Source organism: Glycine soja, chromosome 20, assembly GCF_004193775.1.
Source record: "Glycine soja cultivar W05 chromosome 20, ASM419377v2, whole genome shotgun sequence".
NCBI classification, from domain to species: Eukaryota; Viridiplantae; Streptophyta; class Magnoliopsida; order Fabales; family Fabaceae; genus Glycine; species Glycine soja.
In genome coordinates this window covers 9,482,906-9,502,411 of record NC_041021.1, presented here as the reverse complement: position 1 = coordinate 9,502,411, position 19,506 = coordinate 9,482,906, and positions in this window count along the sequence as shown.

Sequence of the window (19,506 nt, the reverse complement as noted above, 5' to 3'; positions counted from 1 at the left end):
TATCATTACTTAAAATCAATAATTTTATGTTTTTTTAAGAAGCAAATTATATCTGCTTATTAAAAAACAACTTTTAAAAAATATTTATTTTAAAGTTATTTTTCTAATTATAAACAAACTCACCCAATATTTTGGTGTTTCTTAATCTCAAGGAGAAGAAATTAAGGGTGAACCAAGAGTGTTCTAGGGAATACTTATTATAGCCACTAGTGATTGGGTAAAAACTTATTTTTAATTAGTTTGTGATTAGTGAAATCCTTTATAGATTTGATAGATAGCTAGCCCTCTCAAGAGTTTAAGTAAATCAATATAAATATTGTGTTTCGAATTCATAATAGCGATGTTTAATCATAAACAATTTATTTTACTGCATAAACTCAAGGTAGGGAATGGAATAAAAGATGCTTTATTTTCAACTAAATTATATTTTAGAAATTTGACTTTTAGGAATATAATTGATGATTAAAAGAAGATAGAAGATAGAAGATATTTGATTATTAATTAATCTTCATAGAAAAAACATTAAATTCCTTAAAAAAATTCATTCTCATGTTTGGTTCAACAAAAATATTAAAAAATACATACAATCTTAAACATTTAAGAACTACCTATCTTATATCAATATTGAACATTTGATTGTTATAGAAAATGAGTTGTACTAATTAATAATATTTTAGTGTCATTATGTTTTAAATTTGGTCAAATTTGTATTGTTAAAATTAGTTTTGAACCTTCAAGTGCAATTAGAATATAAAAAATGATTTTAACAATAAATTTTACACTAAAATATCTAAAATATGCGCATGGTGAGAAAACTAAATTTTGAAAGAAAATATATTGAGTAATTTAATTAGGTTCTTATTGACTAAATTATTTTCGTATAAGTATGTGTGTATAAGTTGATAATACAATAGTATGTTCCATTGCCTCGATTCCTAGCTAGAACAACAATCAAGAAGTCACTTTCAAAGACTTTAATACTCAAGTTAGTATGAGTTTAGGATAGTTGGGTACGGATTAGATGTTCGAGTAGTGTTTGACTTTGTTGTTAACATAGGTCACTCTTGATAAGATCGGATGGCTATGTTTGATAACACTAACCGATAAATTAGTTAAAAGCTTATTATAAGTTATAACACTAACCGATAATGATGCAATCTTACCCCCCAAGGGTATTAGATAAAAGACTCCAAGAAGATTGGGCCAAAGATGTAAGAGAAGGCCCTAGATTTCTCATGAGCCTTAGGGTAGATTTCGGATCCATGGACTAAGTATGAGCCCACTTATCTTTGTACATATTAGATTAAGGTTTCATTAATTTTGGGTCTTGTATTTAGGGCTCCATAATGTAGGTAGGGTACCATAGAAATATAGGATTTTTCAGCCCTTGTAGTTTAGGGCACCTAGACTAGTTTTTGTATTAGGAGTAGTTTTGTAATTTCAGATGCACTAAGTGAATATTTGATGTGTGTGGTTGGAAATAAATTTAATTGAATTGGTAGAAGCCCAATCCAATTAAATTTTAGAGGGGGAGGTGAGCATTTGCTTACTACATCCCATTGCCACATCATATAGTCACATTTTGTGCATGTCCTTCATGCTTTACATGCCTCATGACACCTAAGCACACTTAGTGGAGAATCTTGGAATTGATCTTGGATTAGTGGGCTGAACCATAACTAAAATTCACTAATCATAATTAGTGAAATTTTGGCTCCAAAGTTTGGCTCCACAAATTCAATTTCAAATTCAAGTAAAATTTGAATTGAAATTCAAATTTCCCTCCAATTTTGTGTGACACTTAGGTTATAAATAGAGGTCATGTGTGTGCATTTTTTTAACTTTGATCATTTGAAAATTAAACTTCAAATTTCAAAACTCTTTTAGAGCACAAAATTTTGTGCTCTTCTCTTCCTCTCCCTTCATTCATCTCCTTTTTCCTCCAAGCTCTTATCCATGGCCTCCTATGGTGGTGAGCTTCTTCTAGACTCATCTTCTCCTTGAAGTGGCGTCTCCTCTCTCTCTTGCTTCTCCATTCCGTTGCCATTCATCTTCCAAGAAGCAAAGGAATCCATTGATAAAAAAGATCCTAGGCCTACAAGCTCCAATGGAGCTTACTTCAGTAGGGGTTGAAATACTGAAAGCTTATAAAGAACACACCTTTATCTGTGGATCTTTGCACCATTCTTGGGAAGGACGATCCCATTTGCAATTGTTCATCCTTACGATAGGGTTCTTAAGATTTAAAAAATATTTTTTTATTAAAAAAACTGCAAGTGCAAATGAAAACAGTTTAAAATAGACTAAAATATATTTTTCGTTCTTATAAAATACTTGAAGTTCATTTTTAGTTCTACAAAAAAAATTGTCTATTTCATTTCCCACAAAATCAAAATGTGTGCCTTTTTGACTCGGAGTTAAGTTTGGATGAGTCAAAACCTACTTGACATTTATTTCTCCACAAAAAACTTGACACGTGTAGAGTTTCTCTTTCTCTTTCATTTTCCCTTTCTCTTTCTCTTCCACTGAAAACCACACTCTATAGTCACGATGAAAATGTTGGTCGTCACACTCCGTCATCACGATGAAACTGACACAGTCTGGATCTAGTTAGGAGGACTCTCGCAAACCCATATCGCTACTTCCTCTCTCGCAACTCTACAACGTCGTCTCCAAAGTCATCGCCGCCACCCTTCCCAACACTATCACAGCTTGGCTTGACCTCCTCTCCCTCCTCTTTTAGTGGGTCACCTCCCCTGACCCAAAACTCCCTTAGTTTCACTCCTTTGTCTCCATGAGGTTATTCTGGAAAACAGTGCCCTCAACTTGCTCCTCTACAAAAGAGAAAAATAATAACCAAAGAGGATTCGACATCACAGAGGAAAAGGAATCACAATGTTCAATGTTTTAGGTTTCCCGTTATTGACGATGGATTCAATGGCGTATAGGGGATTACTCTACACATTCTTCATACTCAATTTTTGTTTTCATCCGCCAACTCATTCTCTTTGTTGTTTCTCTCCCCCTATTTTATTTACTGTTTTTAGTACAATTTGATTGTAGATTGGTACTTTGCATAAGAAAGAAATGCATTTTCCATAGTACACATTCTTCATTTTTTTCCCAAGATATATCAATGCTATAAATAGATGATTACATGGTTAATCCATTGTTGAGAAGCGGGGTTCAATTCTTGCATTTAAAAAAATCGCACTATGTGATAGTTTTTAACCGTTAGAAATAATGTTATGATTTTTTTAGTTTTTTATGTAATTTGTAGGATTTTTAATCTCCAGAAATTGTATTTTAAAATTTAAATAAAAAATAACACGTAGGTTCGGACTCATTCGAACCTAAGTTTAGGCCAAAAAAGTCACAAATTTTTATTTTGCGGGGACAAAAAATGGACAACAAATTTTGCAAGGACTAAAAATAAACTTTTAGTATTGTGAGTGAAGTGGGCACCCAACAATTAAAATAAGGCAAAGGAAAGGTGAAGTGGGCACCAAACAATGTTCTTATTGGTTTTAAAAAGAAAAGTAATTTCTTTTTTTAAGACAAGCAAAGTAATTTCAATAGAACACCAATCAATGATTTATCGTGTAATAGTTTTATAGCTGTCATTGAAATTGTTTACTACCAATACATATGTTCAGAAGCCGTTAATCTTTACCGTTGTAATCATTGAAAAATAAAATGCTATAAATTTGGTTACATGCTTCATAACTTGCACAATATTTCTACTATTCAATTATTTTCTTGATCTCAGTTACAAAAAAAAAAAATCTCGACAAATCCTTTGTTCTTATTATTTTTCCATTGTTTTATTTATTGTAATTTTTATTTTCTATTTCATATTGTTTATGAAGCAGATCCAATTCAGTTTAATGCTTTCTTCAATTATATGCAGAATTATTGATCTTCTGGTAGTAAAAATTCTCAAAATTGTCCATTTTATCATATGATTCCAACACCACCAAACAACTCCACATTCAATTATATATAAAATTATCTACCTTCTATCGAAAATTCTCAAAATCCTCCATTTCTTTTGTTGTTTCCATCACCTACCACAAATGGAGGAGACATGTGACTTTCTAGGTATGTTAGGTTCAATTGATTTTATGTATTAGGAATGGAAAAACTGTCATGTAGCTTGGAAAGGTCAATTTATTGTAGGTGATCATCATAAACCAATAATTATGCTCAAAGTAGTTGCATCACAAGACTTGTGGATTTGGCATGCATTTTCTTGTGTTGAGGGCACATATAATGACATTAATGTCTTAAACCAATCTAATGTGTTTAATGATATTTTGCAAGGACAAACTTCAACGATGCAATATAAGGTGAATGCAATACAACATAATATGGGGTACAATCTAGCAAATGGAATATATCCCAAGTGGGCTTTTGGACAGCTACAATCAAGATTCACAATTGTATGTGGGCCAACATGTGCTTGACAAATGTTTCCATCCATTTTTCCCTATGTTTCCACCACCACCAAACAACTCCACATACAATTATATACAAAATTGTGTACCTTCTTCTACCAAAAATTCTCAAAATCCTCTATTTGTTCTAATGTTTCCGCCACCTACTACAAATGGAGGAGACATGTGGCATTCCGGGTATGTTGGATTCAGTTGATTGTATGCACTAGGAATGAAAAAATTATCATGCACCTTGGAAAGGTCAATTTATTGTAGGTGATCATTGCAAACCAATAATTATGCTCGAAGCAGTTGCAACACAGGACTTGTGAATTTGGCATGCATTTTCTTTTGTTGTGGTTGCATATGATAACATTAAAGTCTTAAGCCAATCTAATTTGTTTAATGATATTTTGTAAGGACAAGCTTCAATAGTGTAGTATATAGTGAATGAAATCCACCAAAATATTGGGTGCTATCTAGCAGATGAAATATATCTTGAGTGGGCTAGGTTTGTCAAGATTATCCCAATGTCACTAGGAGATAAGAGAAAATTATTCATCCAACGACAAGAGTCAATTAGAAAGGATGTCGAGTGGGCTTTTGGAGTGCTCTAATCAAGATTCATAATTGTATGTGGGTCAACATGTGCTAAACAGATGGATACAATGAAGGATATAATGTATACATGCATCATATTCCATAATATGATTGTTGAGAATGAACAACACATATGATGGTAATTTTGTTTGTTCTTAGATCATCTAGACAATGACATGTCAACCACTAAAATATCTAATGTCATCATTTTGATTTTGAAAGATATCTAACAAGGAGAGCACACGTGTAAAAAATAAAAAATTTAAATATGTTTTTGATCCCTAGTAAATATTCAATTTTCGTGTTTGCTCCCTAATACATTTTTTCTTTGTATTGAGTCCCTAATAAAACAACAATTTTATTTTTGGTCCTTGACACTTTTTTAGTTCCTGATAAATTAGCAAATTTTCTCTCTAGTTTAATAAACTATAAATTCCATTTTAAGTTGATAACCACATAGACTCAAAATTAAGGGAAATCACACATTGCCAAACCCAATTTGCAAAACAGGGCAATCACATTGCATGTCATAAATGTACCTTAATTTGACCTCATCTCTTAAGGGCTCCAACATAGAAGTTGTGGAAAATTTTGTCTAGTTTAAAACAAGACCAATTTCATGAAAACACAAATGGGTAAATTTTAAGATAAGCTCGAATAACTGAGACTGGTCCAAAGAACTTAATCTTCCAACAAGTCTCACCATTCTCATGTCCCCAAATTTCAAATTTCAAACGTGCAAAATTTTTGGAAAAAATTGGATAGAGTATTCTTTGTATTTGGATTTCTCCCAAAGAACAAACAAAGTAAAAATAAGAAGAAGAACATGCATGCAAACAGATTTCTATATAGCTTCACAAAAATAATTTTGCTCAAAGCCCTTTTTCTCTTCAGAAAAACTCAAGTTTATGAAATGTATGTACAAGGAGGATCATTACACCAAGGTCATCTCCTCCCAAATTCAGCCAAGGGATGAGAAAGAAAATGGGTTTTGTGTTGGCTTTCTTTGAGTGTGGCTGAATGGAGGTGAGAAAAGAAAGGATTTGGAGTAGCTTCTAAGTCACAAAGTGGAGAATTAAATGGTGGTTGTGGACTTGTGGTTGGTGTCTCTAGGGAGATAGTGAATTCCACATGGACATGTGGAGTAACATGTGGTCTTAGTTAAAAGAATTAATTGTAGAGAAATATATATGTGATATTGTAAATTTTAAACTTCGCCCTTATTAATAAATGTTAATTTCCTTTATTTTCTATAATTGCTCAGTTAATTATTTATTACATACAATTACTCAAGACACATTTTCTTATTAAAAAAAATAAATCTCAACCAACTCAGTTATGTATCTACTTACTGGGTTGAAATTTTGGAGTGTTACAATAGGTTATTAAAAAGTAGATGCATCTTGTTGGTATAGATAATATCAATTAATTTTTTTAAGCCATTCTCAAATGTATAATTTCATACCTACGTTGTCTCTGGATCCCTTAAATTCTAGTGTGATTCGTTCGGGGTGTTACATGTCCACTAGCTTCTGCCTTGTTCATCCTCGAACCACACTATATTGGTAAAGAAATATGCTCTGATATCATTTGTAACATCCATGATTTTTTACTACTCGACAACTCACACACTATGACACTTCAGATGATGACATTTTACTCAACATCCCTGTTGGTCAAAACCCTCCACCAGTTAGAACTCTCCACGGGTAGTCATTTCTGAGACCTTGACAATCTACTTCAATTGTTTTTATGATCAATGATTGTCCCCACAAACTAACATGAGACTTTTCAGTATACTTTGTTCTCACTCACACGTTTTCTGGGGAACTTCCCAAAAGATCACCCATTCCATAACTATTCTAAGTCAAACATGCTTAACAATGAAGTTCTTAAATGACAGGCTACCAAAAAATAGATATATTTTGTTGGTATATGTATTGCCAATTAATTTTTTTATGACATCCTTAATTATAGACTCTCATATGTTTGGGTGTCACACAACACTTATGTCCTGCCCGAGTTTATAATTGTTGTGCAAATTGGTTTTGTATGAACATGTTATGCTTATCATAATTGGCTAATTGCTCAATACATGTGAAACTTCACATATCTAAACCAACTTGAAATAAATTATTTTTATGTACTATTTTATAAATTGTTTAAAATTGTTATTAACTAGTATTTTTCTCATAAAATATAAGTTTAAGTATGTTTTTTATCCTTGATAAATTTTTTCTTCACATTTGCTCACTGATATTTGAAATTTTTTATTTTAGATCCCTGCTATCAATTAAATGATGATGTGTTTATTAAATATTTGATAATACAATTTGTAGTAGTTAAAAATTATGAGTATTTGTTTCAAAATCAAAATTTAAATTTTTAGACGATTAAAAATTTCAAAATCAATTAAAGTAAAAAAAAAATAGCCAACAACATTCGATTAGCTAAATTTAATATTCCAAAGGTAAGCAAACGATATGGCGTCCCTAAATTAATGACTGGTTTGATAGTAATGATTTAAATAACAAAAACCATGGTAAATTTTTTTTTTCTTTTTCATTTCTTTCTCTTTTCACCATAACAAGGTTTAGAAGGAAAATCCTCACTATAGAGTCCTGAATGCCCAGTTCACAACTCTATTCGGAGTCATTTCTTTCTTACCGCTCATAATCTCTAAACTATTTTGCTGTTTCAAAAGGAAGAATGTACCAGCCATTACTTTAGGTCGTCACGTGAAAATAAAAGAATAAAATACGGTCGATAAACTCTTTTATAAATAAAGTTTACTAATGCTTTCTATTCAAATAACAAGATTAAACATAAATGCATTCATCATTTAAAGCTGTCCAAAATATGGGAGTTTTACAAAATACATAGTGTCATCCAGAGCAAAGGTGTCCACAGTGATGGCTTCAGCCACATGTATACAATCATCAAATTCCTATACAACAGGTCTACCCATACAAAAACAAAAGAGTAAACCTAACAGTCAGTCCTAGATACACCCACCCGCAAAAAGTATATAAAACTAGTCCGAAGAGCTGTCCACTAGGATGAGGAGCCTCCGCTGATCGCCATCTCTCCAGGGCCACTATCCTCCGTAGAGTCTGCCTTAGATGCCGACATGACTTCCTCGGGAGAATCCACCTCAGGAAGGGGATCCTCATCACCCTCTAGAAAGTCAAGAGCATCCACAGCAGGCTCAGGAGGTAGCTCCTCAAGATCCTCCTCAGGGTCTTCCTCGGACGACGTTACCTCGATCACTTGGACTGGATCCACTAGACGATATGGTGTAGGCGTGGGTAGTATCCACTCTACAGTGCGCTGAAGCGTACGCGCGGGTTCATTTGGATGCACCAATGAAGTAGCCGTGAATCAGATTGTGCCCCGAAATCGGCACCTCGCGTTGCCTTCGCGGGTCTCCCAAGCTCCCTCTAGGCACTCCATCTCCACACGATCATGGATTAGTTGCGCCGCCATCGCGATCTACAAGAAAGAAAAGAGAGGGGTAGACTCTTTCACGAAAATCTAACTATGCCGCACACAATGCGTCTCATATCCACTACATGCAAGTAAAAGGGGTATCTTAAGGCTTTTCATCTTTGGTAATCGATTACACAGCCTTGGTAATCGATTACCAGAGGCCAAACTCGAATTACACAGCTTCAGGACATGAAAACCTGAAAAAGGCACTGTGTAATCGATTACACATACCTGGTAATCGATTACCAGTGACCCATTCCTCTGTGTAATCGATTACACAAACTGGTAATCGATTACCAGAGGCCTCCACAGTCTTCCAGTTCCCTTTTGAAGCCTGGTAATCGATTACATCCCCTGGTAATCGATTACTAGAAGCTCCCCTAGCTTCCTGATCTCGTTTTCAAGCCTGGTAATCGATTACACCCCTTGGTAATCGATTACCAGAGACTATTTTAGCCTCTTGTCTTTATTTTTAAGCCTTGTAATCGATTACCCACCCTTGGTAATCGATTACCAGAGGCCATAACCCATATATCACACAAGATTCACAGCTGGCCAGCCACCACACAAGCCTCCTTGCTTTGTGGTCTTTGTTCCTTTTATCTGTTGACTGCCAAGAGCTCGCCTGTTTAGGTACATCACAGGTTCTCACTGACTGACTATGCTCGGGTTGGGTCGGGATTGGTCAAGCTTGGTTTTGGGCAATAGCACCCCACCTGACGTCCCCAAGGTCTCCTGACCCCCACGACATATCTCCAGGTACCACTCTGTGGTCAACGAATAAAAGCAGGAAGTTTCACCCTTCTACACTTCCTCTTTTCAAGCTTGTAGGATTATGGGGTACCCATCACATGTGGTACTAGGTGGCGGTCGGGCGATGGTGCACAACAAGTTTTCCACATCCACAAATCGCGCATAAACCCCACCATCCCCTATTGCCCACCTCCAACTGAGCTCACGTACTCCCACGTAGCCCATATCCTCGTTTCTCTCAACACCGGGTCCCCATCAATCCTCCCAAGCTTCCCCAACATCCAGGTAATTCAACATTCAAACAACACAAACTATCACAGTCAATAAAACAGGGCAAAGGCAGAAAACTCTGCCCAAAACACCAACCAAAATCACAGCTTTTCTCACTTAAAGACTCCAGTAACATTTCCTTTGTTCCAATTCGTTAACCGTTGGATCGACTCGAAAATTTTACTGAAAGTCTCTAGTACATAATCCTACATTTTGACCGTTGGGATCTACTATCAAACATCCAAAACTCATTCTGAACTACTCTTTCCACAACTAGCAAATGCATAGCATTTTTCTGCACAAAGCCAAAATTCTGCTGTACCTATTTGACAACAAAATTCTGCATAAGTGCAGATTTCGAAAATCACACTTCCTCTCATCCAATCTTGCCCAAATAAAATCCTACAAGTCCCAAATCATGTATCAATCATGTCTAAACCAAAGTCAAGCTTCAAAACTCAGCAACACAGAATCTAGGTGTCCAATATCCCTCAATTCAATGGGTTTTCTAGGTTTGAGAAGTGAAATTGAGAATGAGGTAAATTTGAAGCAAACTCTCACCTCACACAAGTCCATAACATCAATTTAAACTTGTTCAAACTGGATTTACGCCTAAAATTTCACCGAATCAAAATTTGACTCCTCAATACCCAAATTTACCCTAGAAATGGCTCTTTGTTCACTTTGGTCATTTGTTTTTCTCTCTAGCATAGTCCAAGCTTTCTCATAAGTCCTAAATGACATTTCAAGCTAAAATTAACTCACTTTAACCTCCATTTACCACAGAATCCAGATTTAACCTTCCAACTCTCAAAGCCTCACTCTTTTTCCACTCATAACACCACATTCTCACTTTCTAACCCTAGGTTAACTCTACCTTTCATCTCTAACAGCTTTCCATGAGCAATTTCAGCACATAAACATCACAAGCATCATCATAAAAACCCTAAAACTGAATGGGTAAGCTTAACTCGTCCAAACATGGCAAGTTCAACATGCTTTTAACAAATTTCTTCACAAATAACTATCATGAAGCAGAAACTTAGCAAAACTACCCATCATATCTCCCAAAACCCCATACCCACGAAAATCAAGAGAGAAAGAAGTCCACCCAAACCTGAAAATTCGAAGTCCCACACGTAGAGATGCGCTTCACGACTCCGAAAATGCCCTCCTTTCTCGATTTGGAGCAGAAATGATGGCCAAAGGTTGGAGCTTTGTTTGGAGCTTCAATGGAGAATGAAGGAGAAAGAAAAAGCAACGTGAGGGAGAGGGAGAGAGAGCTTCTGAAAATGTGGGGCTGAGTGAGGAGAGAGAGAGTTGCTTTTTAGTTTTAAAAAGGCTTTTTCCTCTTTTCTTGTTATTTTATTTAAGCTATGCCACATGTCTCCATTTGAGTGGAGCAAAAGGCCCACTTTTTTCTTGATGTGACTCATGCTCAGCCACATGAAGAGAAAAATCTGACCTTTTGAAATGCCAAAATCCTGCCTCGGTTTGTGTGCCGTTCCTCTGGTTCCAGTCCCTCGCGTTTCTCTGCGCCCGTCGGGGCCAGTTTTCGAAAGTAGGCAATATATATATATATATCAAAACGCTCAGAATAAAACCCCGAGCGTAGTTCAGAGGTTGGTTTTGTTAAATTTTAAGTCGCACGCAAAACGATGATTTTTAGACTAATTAATTAAGAATTAACCCATAACCTCCAAGTTATGGATTTCTCTTCCTTAATTAGCCTAACCCGCATATCTTGCCCCCACTATTCCTACTTCTATCAAGAACATATATGCATATACACTGAATAATACTTATATATATATATATATAAAATCATTCAAAATACATCGTTTCCAAAAATTCCGGGTAGAAATTTCCAGGATGTCACAAACGACATTGTTTTTTTATTGACAAAAGAGTTTGAACCTTAGACTTCATGCAAACCAAGCTTTGTTCATGATTCGGTTCAACATAGAAATAAAAAAAACCAAACTATTTTTTTTAGTTTGGTATACGATATTCTAAATTTCAAATCATATTGATTTAAGATTACTAAACTAAAATATTTCTCTGCTCTAAACTCAAACCATTTTTGCGATTGAAACCGAACTGAATTATTTATGAAATATCTTTTAATTCACTGTAAAAATAAAATGTGCAACATTATTATAAACTACCCAAACCTCCACTACCATTGGATTATTTACGAAATCCCCCTCCAATTATTGCCCCTAACACAATTGCAACTTCCAACAACACCACCACAAGCCTTTCTGCACCAAACACCAAAAAGCGCTCCGCAGCGCGTGCCTAACACTGCCACACCTCAAAGTCTACTGTGGCTTCCACCCCACCTTGGCAACCTCCTCGACCTCATCATCCTCTCCTGGTTTCGCCACTGTGGCCACCGCAATGTTGCGCTCATCTGCAGCGCCACCATGCGCTTCGACGACCACTTCGAAAAATCCCTCGTAAGACCTAAACTTGATGTTGAAACCTTGGACATGAACCAATTGGGTATCTCGAACACCATTCATCAAATTCTGGGTCGCACTCAATATTCAAACTTGGTTGGTCCTAATTCTATTTCCTTAATTTGTTGTGATTCTGAATAACTATGATTGATGGAAGGTGTTGGTGTTTGGCTTAGATCTGGACTTGTGAGTGTTGTTTGGGTAGGTTAAGGTGGTGGTGATGGAGTTGGCATGGTAGGTGAAGGGTGGGGTTGTGGCGGCACGATGGTCCAAGTGGCCAGATTTGGTAGGCAGTGATGGTGGCGCTCGCGATTATGGCAGTCAGAGGCGTTGCGAATCAAATCTGGTCTCTTATGGTGGTTTGGTGGTGGTGGAGGGTCGACGCATAGGGAAGACGAGGAAGTCGACATGTGTTTTATTTTTTTTAATTCTGGACGTGTGTCGCAACCTACCCTTCGGCGGGAGGGTGACGCGTGACTCGCGGGATGCGTGTTCCACGAAAGGAATACGCGCGAAGTCGCCACCAACGTTTATTTGAGGAAAACGACAGAAAAATCGGAAAAGACGCGATCTACGAACTTTTAAGTGAAAGGTTCGGGAGTTGTATTTACGCACGGGGAAGGTATTAGCACCCCACACGTCCGTCCCAAGGGACGACAGCCTTTAATCGAATGTGCAAACATGACTTTGATTTTTACGTTCCCTTTTTATGTCCTTATATCCTTTATACCCTTTTTATATTTTTCTCTTTTTGTGGTCGACAAGGGTGTTTCCCTTTGCTCCTACGTATTCCTCAATTGCGATGAGGAAATCAGACCTACGTAGTTCTTTCTTATCAAGTGATTCTTTTTTACTCAAAAGGTGATCATTTTAAGGCGTTGGACCTTGAAAATGATCCATTTTACTTAGTAAGAAATTGAAATGATAAACTTCAAAAACCTATTTTTATGGACGAGCTTGACTAGGCGAGTTGATTTTAGCCTTAGTTTCACTTTAGTTATTAGTCAATTCAATCATGAATGAGAAATCCCAAAGAGAAAACGTCCAATTGATTTTTCGCTTTATTTTACTAAAAGGTATTTTTTTGATTATTATATTATTTTTTACCTCTTTTTTGATTTCCAACGTGGTTGCGGCACGACCGAACGGTCGGAATTCATTTTAACCGAAATTAACGGATAATACAATTCAAACGATCGGTGGAGATTTATTTTATTTTTAGGTTAAGCGAGAAATGACTTAAATAAAATGGCTTAAGCACGTCAAAAGGGGTACGGAAAGTAAATGAAAGCGAGAAGGAAAATACACGAAACACAATGTGGACCACCACAGGTACATAGAATGAATCGAAAAGCTTGGTTCGAGGTACTTACCCATTGAAGACTGAAGAACGATGAAGAACGAATGAAGAACGTCGAAGAACGGTCGAAAACCTTCACGAAATCACTCACGGAAACATTATGGAAGCGCCTCGGCTTGGATTTTCTTCACGGAAACAATTTTTCTAAGCAAATTCGAAAGAGAGAGAAATGCCTAAGGGGCTGAACCCTTTTTCACTTCACTTCTCCCCCCATTTATAGAAAATTGGGGGAGAAGCTTGCCACCCAGCTCGCCCAGGCGAGCAGGGTTGCTTCCTCCAGAAGCAACAGCCTTCTGGAGGAATCTGCTGGAGGGCCCAAGTGGGCCTAGTTGCTATTTGCACTCCCATTTTTACTAAGTACACCCCCTGCCTTTTTTTGGTGATTCTTTTTCGTAAAGTTACGGAAACTTACGAATTTCGTAACGATACTTGTTTTCTTTCGGTAATGTTACGGAACCTTGCGGATTACATAATCATCCCCTTTTTGACTTACGGAATGTTACGGAACCTCACTAATTGTGCAACGATGCTTCCATTTGATTTCCGGTGTGTCACGGAACCTTACGGATTGTGCATCAATTATTTTCTTTTGTCTTCCGGCATGTCCCGGAATTTCACAAATTGCCTAATGATGAGTGCCAAGCACCTCACAAGGACCAAACAAAAGTTGCATGTCATCAAGCAAAGGTCCCCGGACGAAATTAGGGTATGACAGTTGCCCCTCTTTACTTGTCTTTTATTGGAGATAAAAGGAAAGTAAAGATAAGACACTAATTTCGTTCCTCTCGGTTGACGAGAGTCGCGGGTGACCATAAAATCTCCGTATGCAAATGACTTGTTGTTCCCGGGGGAACAAAGGGTGCAGAAGACGATGTCAGTCTCTGCATGCTATCAAGCGTTCTGTCTTACAGATAGCAAAAGAATGTTTATACGGATAACCACTCGGGTATTTCTGCCCGTCAGCGTGACTCAAAAGTCAGTATGACAGATCTTGTGAGCGCGGAAGATGATGTAAATCTCCGCGTGTCAACGGGCTTGTCGGCCGCGATTGACGAAGGGCGCAGAATGACCATAATTTGTTTCTGCGTGCCATCGGACACAACTGTGTCTAAATGGCAAAAAGGTGTGCGGAATGACCATAATTTGTCTCCGCATGTCATCGGGCCCGCCGCCTCTAGATGACAAAAGGGCGCAGAATGACCATAATTTGTCTCTGCGTGCCATCGGACACGACTGTGTCTGAACGGCAAAAGGTGTGCGGAATGACCATAATTTGTCTCCGCATGTCATCGAGCCCGCCGCCTCTGGATGACAAAAGGGTGCAGAATGACCATAATTTGTCTCTGCGTGCCATCGGACACGACTGTGTCTGAATGGCAAAAGGGGTGCGGAATGACCATAATTTGTCTCCGCATGTCATCGGGCCCGCCGCCTCTGGATGACAAAAGGGTGCAGAATGACCATAATTTGTCTCTGCGTGCCATCGGACACGACTGTGTCTGAATGGAAAAAGGGGTGCGGAATGACCATAATTTGTCTCCGCATGTCATCGGGCCCGCCGCCTCTAGATGACAAAAGGGTACAGAATGACCATAATTTGTCTCTGCGTGCCATCGGACACGACTGTGTCTGAATGGCAAAAGGGGTGCGGAATGACCATAATTTGTCTCCGCATGTCACATGACCTCAGGGTCAGTATGACAGAGATTGTGGGGCGGCCGACAAAAGCAAGGCTCTTGCTCCTACGTATCCTCCAATGAGGAACTCAGACCTACGTAGTTCTAGATAACTTGTGAGACTTGAAAAAGTCTCCACTGGAAGATGCCGACATCTCCGGAAAGGGCGCAGATGACCACATTGGCCTTTGCTCATCAATCACACTTGGGGTCACTGAATGACGAGGTGCGGATAATCGTAAGGTGTCTCCGCGGGCTACCAGCTTTTGGGTCATGGTAACAAAAAGCGGTGCGGTCGACAAAAGCGAGGCTCCTGCTCCTACGTATCCTCTAATGAGGAACTCAGACCTACGTAGTTCTGGATAACTTGTGAGACTTGAAAAAGTCTCGGTGTTTTCTCCACTAAAATGCAAACATGCTTTAGTAAAGAGACAAATATTCCAACTGATTAGAGCAGCATATGCTTTTTTGAGTGAAAAACAATGCGTCTACCGGGGAAGGAGAATCTGCTGATGAAACCCCCCCATAATCATAAATGAGATTTTGGATGTTAGCATTTCGTTTCTAAATGACCATTTAGAGGAAACACTGGGTTCGACAAAAATAGAAGAAAATCACTCAAAGTGTATCAATCTCGCACAGGTAAGTGTTTCATCCTAATTCCGAACCATAGATATGTCATGACTTGACTTTGCAAATTATTTCCTATCAAATCAAAGATTACATGCGTGATCATGGATCAATAGGACTTCCCTTGGAAATGGGTTCTTTTGGTGGGTTTTTCGGCTTTTGGTTTTTTTGGCTTTTTCCTTTTCTGTTTTGGTTTAGTGCGGGGCGAAAAAGTCGCCGACGCACAGGATTTTGGTTGGTAATCAAAGGGAGAAGACCACTTTAGGTCATGGTTTCCTTTCCTTCTTTTTGTTCATTTGGTGACAATTCTGTATTGTTCAGATATTGTCTGGTCAAAAGACCTTTCTGCACATTTCTTCTGCTTCCTTGATCAGGAACTTTCTCTCCTTCCTTTTCCTTCTTCCTTTTTTACTTTCTCCCATTCTTTGGTTGGGAATTTTCTTTCTTTTCTTTTTCCTTTCTCCCACTCTTTGATTGGGAATTTCCTTTCTTTTCTTTTTGCTCTCTCCCACTCTTTGATTGGGAATTTCCTTTCTTTTCTTTTTTTTGCTTTTTTTTTTTTTTTTTGCTTCCGAGGGTAAGGATTGACATTCTCGCCCTGGGTCAAGGTTTATGGTGAGTTAGGATTTTGGCTCAAAGCTTGTAGAATGGCCAGACATGATACATGTCAGGGTTTGATTTGGTTCAAGGGTAAAAGGGATGCCCCACATTATTTCCATGACACAAATGCAAAAATGATGATTTGGAAACTTTATGCAAAACTGGTCATGCATGCACCTATGTGGACACTCAAGTGTCAAATTTTTATGGTCATGTGATGCTAGGGCTCAGGATTCATTTCCTCTATTTTAAATCAACCCAATGTTTCCAAAATATGTTCTTTTATCAATTTGTGCATTCATCCGAGTCCATTTTGGGCGTCCGGGGAAATTTCACAGCGTTCACCCTTCGGGTGTACACACATTTTTTCAAAAACCAGCTATGATCGGCGAATTTCCCAAAGAAGAGTTGGAAGTCATCTCTTTTCAAAAGCATGTCGATTTTTCAGCTAAACAACTTATTTTTCTTTTCTTTTTCCTCTCTTTTTCTTACTTGCTCTCTTTTGCCTTTACTTGCTCTCTTCTTTTCTTATTTGCTCTCTTTTTCATTCATTTTTTTTATTTTTATTTTTATCATGATTTTTGTTTGTTTTATTATTATTTTTTTTGGACGATGTTTCCAAACGAAGAACTCTACACGGTTCCAGAATTTCAAACATCATTGATAGTAATGATATAAACACTAACGCAACAATCGAAACAAAAATGTATGCGCTGTACAAATGACAATCGAAACAACAAAAACAAACATTAGTCTCTCAAGTCAAAACATAACATATAAATGATAAAAGAATATGAAAGAAAACATGAATCTGGGGATCTCCCAGTCATGTAGCTCCACTCCCTCCCAAGAAGTCAAGCAAATCGGCCATCTCCTCGTCCTCGTGGGCCTCCTCTCCATCGCCGGGAGCTTCTGGGGGCGCCTCTCCTGCTTGGGCCTCGGGCCAATCCCCGGGCCATGCGACCTCTGCCCTGAACTGGTCTGGAGTAGGGCATGAAAAAGAAGCGAAGCCCTGGCTCTGCATGCTGAGGCTCAGCTGGTACAGACAATCATGGGTCTGTACATGTGCCCGGTGGTTGGCCGCCTGCTGGTGAACCAAATGCCGTAAATACTGCTCCATGTCAAATGACCCAGCCGGGCCAGCCTGATGAAGTGGTGGTGGCGCGCCCGCAGCTTATGGAGCATTCCCCTGAGCCTGTCTCTGGGTGCAGTACTTCTCAATAAAAGCCCGGGTGATGGGCGGCCGAATCACCTTGGTAGGTGCAACGGGGACTCCAAACGACTGGCAGAGTCCTGTGATTAGTGCGGGAAATCCCAGGGCCCTGTTGGACTTATCTGGATCCAAAGGGTGCCTGGTAGGCGCCATACCTGCAAAAATATAGATGGCATCAGCGATTAACTGAGCCACATGGATGCTCATCCGCGTCAGGATGGCGTACACCAGCTGACACTTCGGCAGGGGGAGGTCGGAATTATGATCGGTGGGCAGGATGTTGTTGAGCAGCAAAGTCATCCATATCTGAGTCAGGGTGGTCATATTGGTGCGCATGATCCGCACCCGTCTTCCGGCAGCAGTCCGGGCAAAATCTTGCCCCGGTATACATAGCAACTGGGCAATGGCCTCCTCATTGAACCCATCAGACCGGTTCCTCCTCTGGCCATACTCGCACTCCTGGCCCTCTTCCAGCACTAACGGATATCCCAGGAGCTGGCCGATAGCATCTGCATCAAACGGGATCCACTGACCCCTCACCCAGGACCTCATGTCACGCACGCCCTCCTCTGTTGGCCAAGCATTGGCATAAAACTCAAGGACTACTTCTGGATCGAACTTGGCCATGGGGGTAACCAGTGATGCCCACTGCCGGCGACCTATCTCCTCCTGGAAATCAGTATACTCGTCATCCCTGAGCTGGACGCGTCGCTCCCGGAGAAATGACCATCCCTTGATGGCCTCGAAGCGCTGCTGGTGTACAGCGCTCCTAAAGCGGTGACTGTCATACTCAGGAGCAGAACTAGTTCCTTCGGCCGCCTTGTCCTTCCTGGACCTCTTTGAGGCAAGCTTCCTCGGGGCCATTTTCTGCGAAGGCAAACATTTGGAAAGTTAGTTTTACCAAGAAATGCTACTCTTAAAACAAAAATGGCATACAACCTCCTCCAATAAACACAAACATCAATGTAAATTTAGAGCAAACTCATGCACATACTTCCTTATGAACATTCACTCGCACAAGATATTCTTCTAACTAAAAAAAATGCACCCATGCACAATCAAGTGACCTTCGTTACCTAGATTATTTATATGTACTTCCAAGGTGTATTTGCTACCTACATCACATGCACTTCCTTGGCTAAATTTACATACATGCATACTCAAAGTATCTTGGCTACCAAAAATTGCACACGTGCACATTCTGGTATTTCTAATACCTATGCATATACAAACTTTGTGATGAATCTTGGCTATCTACACAATAAGGTGCTACATTTCATGCTTTATTCAAGTGTTTTTGCTACCTAAAGCCGCATGCAAATTCAAGTATATTTTCTTTTGCTGACTAAAATTGTATTCAAATTAAAAGGTATTTTTGTAAGGTATTTTCTTTACATAACATGCAACATATATATATATATATTTTTGTGAGACATTTTGACTACCAAAAATTACATGTACATACATCCAAGTATTTTGCTACCACACCCAAAGTGTAAATTGCCAAAGGTATTTTGCTACCTATTCTAAACCTACACATTTATGATGAGCAAAATTCCTAAACATCTAGGCGTAGGGAAATTATTGTAGCGTGGCTCATAGCTGATTGCTGGCCAAAAAGGGTAACTTTACCCAATATGCACCCCCTCTTGTGTTCTTTTGCATAAAAACTTTGGTTCCTAGGCCTAGGATATATGTGGGGTAATTACTCTAGCCCTTTCGGAACTGAATGCATGTCCCAAAAATTAGAAAATATGTGCAAACCAAAATGCCCCATGGGTTGTTTCCCTACGAAAATCACGCGCTAATGCCATTGAGGCATTTCACCGAACACTTGGTGGGCTCGCGTTTAGGCATCAATAGCAAGAGAACGGGGACAATGTGGCATGTGCCATTGCTTCAAAATGCATTATAGGCCTAGGGTCATCTCATACAAACCCCCAATTCAACCCAATCAAGCAAGAAAACAAACCAAAATTGCCCCATATATTTGAGCACATTCCCACAATTTAGA